Source organism: Eurosta solidaginis, chromosome X, assembly GCF_040869045.1.
Source record: "Eurosta solidaginis isolate ZX-2024a chromosome X, ASM4086904v1, whole genome shotgun sequence".
In the NCBI taxonomy this organism is placed as follows: domain Eukaryota; kingdom Metazoa; phylum Arthropoda; class Insecta; order Diptera; family Tephritidae; genus Eurosta; species Eurosta solidaginis.
The window spans coordinates 153,090,659-153,097,209 of record NC_090324.1 but is presented as its reverse complement, the minus strand read 5'-3'; the positions used below and the strand labels follow the sequence as shown (position 1 = coordinate 153,097,209).

The 6,551-nt window shown below is 40.1% G+C and overlaps 1 pseudogene; it reads right to left on the bottom strand.

The window, feature by feature from the left end:
• Positions 1 to 1,996: 1,996 nt before the first annotated feature.
• Positions 1,997 to 4,903, bottom strand: LOC137234714 (vacuolar protein sorting-associated protein 41 homolog; annotated as a pseudogene).
• Positions 4,904 to 6,551: the final 1,648 nt, after the last annotated feature.

The window sequence follows — 6,551 nt, the reverse complement described above, 5'->3', positions numbered from 1 at the left end:
TGCCCTAACCCAAATAAGCATGCGTTGCGACAATGTAAAGCATGTGTGCAAACGTCGAATCTAAATGTTACGCAGAACAAAAATTGGAAATCGAGTTAGTTTTTCACGCAGCAAATTCAGCTTGGGTTGCTCTCATGTAACTTGTATGTACATGAGACATTTTTTGACAGAAAATTACTTGCGTGCGTTTATATTGGGTTGGCTGTAAGAAACACAAGGTGGTGTTCTGAATAGCAATCCGGCCTGTTCTGGATTCCGACTCGCTTTGAAAGGTCAGGCGGGGTTGATTCCGAGTCGATTTCTTTTTGGTGTTCTCAGTTCCGATTTAAACAAATCGATTCGAAGCTGATTTCGTATCGTTTTTCATACCGAGTCGATAATAAAGCGAAACAGCTGTTTTTATTTATTTTGGTTTTGGTTAAATTAAAATTGTGCAAAAATTTGAACAAAATGCCAGCACCAATGGTTTTCGGAAATGCAGAGGCAACAAGACAATTGCAATTTTGCATAAAAAAAAAAAAAAAAAACGCTAAAGAATCGATCGATCGAAATTGAGAACACGTCACCTTGCTTTCGACCGGAATCGCTTTGCTTGGGTGGGACAATTTTTTGATAGGAGTTTTCAAGTTGAGATTTATTATACTAAATAAAGAAATATTCCGGCAAAACGTTGTAATAAATTTTCCAAATAAAATGAATAACTTAATAAAACTTATTTGTGGGGAAAATAATGTAAGGATCTGTGCTTAATGGGCTAAATACTTTCGATTCCGGAGAACAGGTCCGAATCTCAGTTTGAATATCCTAATATTTTCCACATAAGACAATTAAAAGCGGAACATTAAACTAAAATAAAGTGACTAACACAAAAGGGTATTAACTCAGATTTCTGCACACTATCCTTTGCGCATTGCATTCCAACCAAAGAAATTTGGCAAACTATTTGGAACATACTAGAACCGGGAGACTTGGGTGTTGAAGTATTAAGCATCAAAATCAACATTTCAGACGCTATTTTACAGTTTTTTTAAATAAAATGCATTTTCAAACCCTACTCATACGTACATCTATCTTCAACTTAAGTATGCTTTGTGAATTTATTTCAAGAGAGTAGCTAAACCCCTGGAGCCTACTAAAGAATTTGGCATCGCGGACTTCGTTTACTCTTTCAGCAAATCGGGATAAAGAATTTTTGAAAAGAAGAAAAGCTGCACCCATCTCGGGTAACTTAACAACTTGAGGTCAATTTGAAGCATGCCCGACTTGGGCCATTTTATATAAATTCATGGTTCTTTTCTATTTTTTGGAAAAAAGTTATGCGTAGAGAGCATGTAAAAGGCAAAAAATCAACAAATTAATCTGGCTCAGGATCCTTGCAACGAGATGATGGCGTATCTGAGCAACATTATGGCTCATTGCCGCGAGAGATTTCGAATCTTAATTTACTATTACTCACCTGATCGATATCCATATAATAGCGTCCCTCTTCGACCGCTCCTTGTATATCATAATGCAGCGCTGCAGCTTCTGACGTTGGTACGTTGCCATCGTCGGGCAATAGCGAAAGAGTTGTATGAGTTAGCCATGTTGATTACACAATCTTCCCTCAGAAAAAAAAGAATATAATTATATTAATAAGCCTTCAGTACCTCCAAGATGTAATTTTATACACACCTACGCTTCCTTTGTGTGATATCCACCGGCAAATGTAGGACAGACCGGGCTGGGATTGACTCAACCTTCATTATTTGAATTGAATGAGCTCGCGCACGATGACGAGCACCCATATCACGATAACATTGTGTAACTGCACCACCAACGTTCAAATCACGATACTCGCGGTACATGATGTGCGCACCAGAACGCGAATCACAACGCAACCAAATGCCGAAGCTCTTTATTTTGGTTGGAGAAGTCTCATACACCTGTTTCGGCGATACAATTTCACCGATGGTCTTTTGTTTATCTAATTCAGCAGTAGTAAAAAGTCGTCACCTTAATTTTTATCAAAATCGCTGGGATTGCAAAATTCGCAGTGATCAGTATCCAAGGCGCCAGGTGCACAATTATGATGATATGCATGTCCGCATAGGAAAATAATAATATATTTAAGCGGTGCCATATTTTCGTTCGTACTAATAATCGATCGATGACATTTCAAACAATACTCGGAGGCCGAAGCATAACGGCCACGATTTTGTGTATTTACTACTTTTTCATGTTGCTTATAATAGAATTCAAATTGTACTTTTTGCATGCTTTTACGAATTTTCACCTGCAAACGATAATCCCACAAAAGCTTTACTACAGCATTTCGTAAGCCTGGTATACTTTGACCAAGCTTGATTTTTTCAACAACTGCGACTGGATCCACATAGTCAACTATGCCATCCAGCAGTTTCAATACAATTCCCGGATCTTTAACAGACTCATCAATCAATATATTCCATAAGTCCGAGTCGTTATGCTCTTTACAAAACTCAATAGCCATTTCAATATTTTTTATCTTCTCTATAATAATATTTAATGCTTCTATCGGATTACCCATTTGACCCAACAAATACACCATTTCAGGATAGAATAATTCCCGCTTACATACGTCTAATGCTTCTTGCATTGGATAGTGATTTGATTCTTTTAAAAATGGTAATAGTTTTTCACGTTCGTATTTTGCATATAAATTCACTAATTTCCAATGGTATTTGCCACTTTTATCAAATTTATCCAATTCATCCAAATACCAATATAAATACTCTTGATTTTGTTCCAATTGTTGTACAACAATTTCTGGTGAAATTTTATTTTTTTCAAATAAAATCTTAAAGGCACGCTCCCGATCTAACTGTATGAGTGGTATAATCATTTTATGTATTGCATCATAACGATCATAACGTCGTATCATTTAAAATACGTCGGCATTTTGTAACTTTAAGTACATTCTTAATGCACTTTCATAGTCGCGCTTACGAAAATTGTCATGAATTGCATTAATGACCGCAGTGCAATTGTATAAATGTAATGGCCATTCCTTGATAAGATTCAAAAATCCTTTGGCATCGTATTTTAAATACTCATATAGTACCACCTCGTACACATGTGGATCAAGCTTACAATCATCGGCGGTAGGTGGATAAGCGCTAACTGAACGTAATTGTTGGCACCTAACAAATTTGAAAACTTCCTCCTCCCAAAGTGATTTTTATTGCCCAATACGCGCAGACATAATTCCGCAGCTTCGTCGTACTGCTTCTGTGCGAGTGGATGATTTATGTACAATTTGGCCACAGACAGCAATGATGTGCTACCGCCATGTGTTGATATAACTTCCATTGCCTCTTCAAATTTACGATGGTCGATCAACCATTTAACTCTGTCCTCTGTTTCATATAGGCTAGCAACAACTATATCCTTTGGTGCAACAATGAAGTACCGATTTTCATCAATGATACAACCCAAACTATAATCATTAACCGTATATTCCTGATAACCACGCAATGAAAGATTGTCAGTACAAATCTCCTCACAAGAATTCAGTTTATGTTCCATAACGCAAAGAACTGGTCTCAATGACGTACGCTCTGCATCCTTTTCTTTCGGGCAACCCAATACCACCAATTGGTTAGATGTAAGTGGCGCCAATCCAGAAATATAGAAGTTTGTTTGAAAAGTTGATATTGGGTCTACTATATAACCGGGCAATTCTCTGGAAGCAACTTCAACTGAATTTCGTCTACGTATAACACAGATGCGTATTGTATCGACCCAACCTATAAGCAACGTAGTTGCATTTGACCAGCGAAAATTACAACGAAAATTCTCCAAGCGTGCGTTAGTTGGTTCTTCCCATTTCATGAGGCCAAGTGAACATTTTTCATTTAAATCATAAACACGTGCGCCTAGATAACTGGCCCATGCTATAAAGGATCCATTCCAACATACTGATAGAACGTAGCCTTCGGCGCTATATAAAACAGTTGATTTAAGTTTTTTAAGGAAATTTTTCTCATAAAGCGTTAGTTTATCGTCACCTACAACAAATCGTTATCCAGCCGTTATTTTAGGATCCGGATCCAAAGCGACGGCTTTTATTGATTTACCAAAACTTAAATTTTGATTATTTTCATCGCTGAATATGCCAGTTATATTTACCTTGCCATCATCAGAACAAGTAGCTATGTACTCGGCCTTAGCGTCAACATCTATATTATTGACAGCGACAGTGTGTGAAAATTCGTTTGGTTTATCCCCCGAGAGATGTGAAGTCACTGTATTACCTTGATGGTCAAATAAATAAATACGACCCAGAAAAGTGCCAAACATCAAAAACTTTGGGTGCGCCGCACTACATGTAACCACATCTGTATTAAGCATTTTACGCAAATCATTGGCAATACGATGATACTTAAACTTGGGCTCGATTTCATCTTCAGTACTTTCGGTTTCTGTATCGCTGTTATTAATTGGCTCTTGATCGGCAGCCATACCTGAAATGTGCAAATGAACTTTTTTTGAACTTTTTCAATTAACGCAAGAAGTACCAAAAAACGCGATTTGGCCACAATGTTATCCGGGGCAAAGATACGCATTTCGTACAGTGGAGTTTGTGGCTCCTTCTCGGTTGGCAATTTGCGGCTAAGCACGTCGTATTCCGTCAAATCTCCCTTGGACTTCATTTTGGCAGCGTTTAGAGAAAACGATACGTCACCTTAAACGTTTTTTTGTGCCTCAACGCTTTGTTCACGATATAATGGCTCAGCCGCTTGTTTTAATTGCATGTTGTACCATGACACCTTCAACAGCACTGGATACCTGGAAAGAAAAAGAGAAATAAATTAATAAAAAACCATATTACGCATTATAGAAATTTACTCACCACCGCGTGTTTTATCTCAATGATTTTTTTTTCATTCAGGAAATGAAAAAATTGTAGCAAATGTCAAATGTCTACACTTTACTTCTGACAGTCAATGCATGGCAACACCGACATTAGGCCTCATGCGCAGCAATCATCTCGCGCACTACACGTCACGTACTACATGCCGCACTACACGTCACGTACTACATGCCGCACTACACGTCACGCATTACATGCCGCACGACATATCGAGCACAATACGCCACACATGTCGCGTATTACATATCTCGACCAATCATTCATTTGGTCGAGATTTAAAATACTTAATCCAACATTATCGACAATACACGTCAAAAATAATGTTGAATGGTGGAAGTGCAACTTTTTAATACCTTTTCAGCCAGGTTTGAAACCGTTCCGTGTGGTGGCAGGCCACTTGTTGTGAAAACAAAGTTCACCACAAATCAAAATAAATCTTTAGGACTACTTCGGCGACAGCTACCGACATAAAATAAATTATAAAATCCCTACAAAATTTGGTCACAAAACCCAATCACGCCCATGCAAGTGTGACTAGGAATATAACCTATGACCTGGTAAAATGACTAGTCAAATGACGTGGAGTGACGAGAGCGTTTTTGCAGGGATGTACTAGAGGCGCTAAAGCACCAGCCACATCGTATGGATGCGTGCTAAATCCGTTTTTTCTTCGTATTTACTTATGGCCCTTAATTTTTATTTCAATAAAATGTTTTTTTTCTTGCGAAAATATATGAGAGATAATATTTTTTTTGGCTTACGCCACCCAAACAACATTCCGCCAACCTCAATTTGGGTATGATCAATGATATCAATATTCTTTCAGATCATGACCCGCTACCAAACTTTACTGGCCAAGTCAGAGGGAGGCGCAACGCGTTTCGACGTCGCTTGCCAGCTCTGCGGCAGGGACCATAGTCTACGAATCTGTCCCGAATATCGGAAAAAATCTCCAGAAGAGAGGTTGCGGGCAGTGCTTTTATATAAGTACTGTCCGAACTGTCTGTCACCCTTCCACCGGGTAAACAAGTGTAGCAGCAAGTATCGCTGCAAGAGGTGCCAAGAGAAGCACCACACCACGCTTCATTTAGATGAGCGTCGGCCGGTATGCGACGAGACAGCCACAAATGGCGACGACAACACGTCCGACGACGCGTTGTCAATCAACCTATCGGGAACGGCTAAATCCTGGGCTCAGCAGGTGGAGGAGGAAGAAAAGGAGGAGGAGAGAGCAAAGGCGGAGGAAGAAATAAGTAAAACGGTGACAACAAGACCGTCAACGGTCAACCATGGGATGCGCAGTTTCCGGCCGCTGTTACAGCATGAAAGAAGCGCGGCGAAAGTAAACAAACGTCGAAACGAACGAAACAACTGGCGGCACCACGACATTGGACTCCAAGGAGGCCCGACCAAGTCATCCAAACGCGGCAGACAGCAGCGGCGAGATAAATCGACGCCATATCATTCTGACGCCCAAAATATGCAAGCACTATCGCGTGGTACACCGGAAGGCTTCCGAACCGGCCGGCTGCTCCCAGCCACTCCAGCGCCCATCATGCGGTCTTTCGTGCCCATTGCGCCGACGGCCATAGTACGCGTCGAATCGCGTGGGCACCTACACTTGGTACGTGCGATCATTGATCCCTGCGCCGCCAGC